This window comes from Herpailurus yagouaroundi, unplaced genomic scaffold, assembly GCF_014898765.1.
Source record: "Herpailurus yagouaroundi ecotype Mexico unplaced genomic scaffold, PumYag 140, whole genome shotgun sequence".
NCBI classification, from domain to species: Eukaryota; Metazoa; Chordata; class Mammalia; order Carnivora; family Felidae; genus Herpailurus; species Herpailurus yagouaroundi.
In genome coordinates this window covers 78,131,704-78,133,498 of record NW_024412395.1, presented here as the reverse complement: position 1 = coordinate 78,133,498, position 1,795 = coordinate 78,131,704, and the positions used below count along the sequence as shown (strand labels likewise).

Below are 1,795 nucleotides of genomic sequence, written 5' to 3'. Positions count from 1 at the left end.
GGGGCTCGAACTCACGGACCGCGAGATCGTGACCTGGCTGAAGTCGGACGCTTAACCGACTGCGCCACCCAGGCGCCCTCGAAGAGACCTTTAATGGCAGAACAAAAAATAGGATTTGGCAGCAGATAAGGTGAAGAGAAGCAGTCAAAAGCAGCATAAGGTTTCAGGTGAATGTTGAGTAGTTGCAGATGGACAGAGAACTCTGGGAGAGGAACTTTTGAGGGAAGATGACGATCATAGGCTCTGTGGTTGGCATATTAAACCTGAGGTTGGTTTAGAAGAATATTAAAAATGATAGAATTTCAAGAATTGTAAGCATTTGTCTAGTAAATGCTCAGATAGAAGTTTAATAGGTAAATTTTCACAAAGAGTCTGGGCATTTGGGTGGGCATGATTTTTATTTTATTTATTTATTTATTTTTTGAGAGAGAGAGAGCATGAGCAAACAGGGGAGGGGCAGAGGCAGAGGGAGAGAGAGAATCTCAGGCAGGCTCCATGCCCAGCATGGAGCTCATCATGGAGCCTGTCACGGGGCTCGATTACATGACCATGTGATCACAATCTGAGCCAAAATCAGGGGTCTGATGCTTAACCAACTGGGCCACGTAGGCACCCGTAGGTGGGCAAGATTTTAACACGTGTCGTTATGAGTAAAGATACTATGAAATAGCTGTCTGTGATATTTCAGCTTTATCCTACAGGCAATGAGAAGTCACTGTAAGTCTTTGAACTAAGAAGTAACTTGAAGACAATTTTTTTTTTCATATGAGATAAAAAAGACCATTTGGAAGAAGGATAGATTGGCGTAAGGGAGAAATGCAAGGAGATTTTTACAGTAATAAAAGGGTGAGGTAATGGTTTATGAATAAAAGGGGTTATGAAACTATGTTGGAAACTGTGGAGTGGAAAGGAAGAAACAAATAGAGATGTTTAAAGGAGGGAGTGTGTCAGTTAAGAGTGTGGTTCCGGGCTCCAGAAGATCTGGTTCAAGTTTTGCTTCTCAGATGCTTCTTCTTCACTGCGTGACCTTGGGCAAATATAGTTATTCAGTGCCTCTATAAGCCTCAGTTTCCTTATCTATACAATGCATATGAATAGTGCACCATCACATTAAATGGTTATAAGGATTAAAGAAAAAAAGTCACATAAAGTTCTTAGCACAATGTTATAAAACTAGTTAAGAATGCATTTTCTTTTTTGCCCATTAATGCATTGTATTTGCACATATGTATTATATCTCTAGAAAAAGAATCCCAATGTTTTTCCTCCTGTGTGTTTTTGTCTTACTTTTCCATGGTCTGTGATGCCAGCTGAGGGTGTCAGTACAATGAAACCAACTGGCAGGACAGGAGCAGATTATTCTGCCATTTTTCTAGCTCTTCGACTTGTTCATCCAATCTAGGACTGATCACTCCACACTTGTTTAACCTGCCTGTGAGGCTCACAACAATATTCCCAGCTTTGTGATCATCAATCACCATACTTCATCATCATAGTTAGAAACCAGACGATGGCCTAATAAGAAAGTGACATTACCTCTCTTTTCAGCATTGTTAATGCTCTTGAGAACATCTGCTAGGACATTCATGTGCCCCACTATTGTGGCATGGAAAGATGGCAGAGAGAGCAAAGAATGCATGTTATTACTAAAAGTACAGTCCTTAGCAACAGCAGTGATGGTGAAGAGTGGAAGAATCAACGGGACCAGATGCCTAATTGAGTATGAGTAAAAGGAAAGGGGTCACTGATGACAGGATTTGAACTTGGGTTACTGCAAGTGAGACCACAGAAGCCA

The 1,795-nt window shown here is 41.1% G+C and overlaps 1 pseudogene; it reads right to left on the bottom strand.

The window, feature by feature from the left end:
- Positions 1-1,239: 1,239 nt before the first annotated feature.
- LOC121030290 (40S ribosomal protein S15a-like) lies at positions 1,240-1,591 on the bottom strand (annotated as a pseudogene).
- Positions 1,592-1,795: the final 204 nt, after the last annotated feature.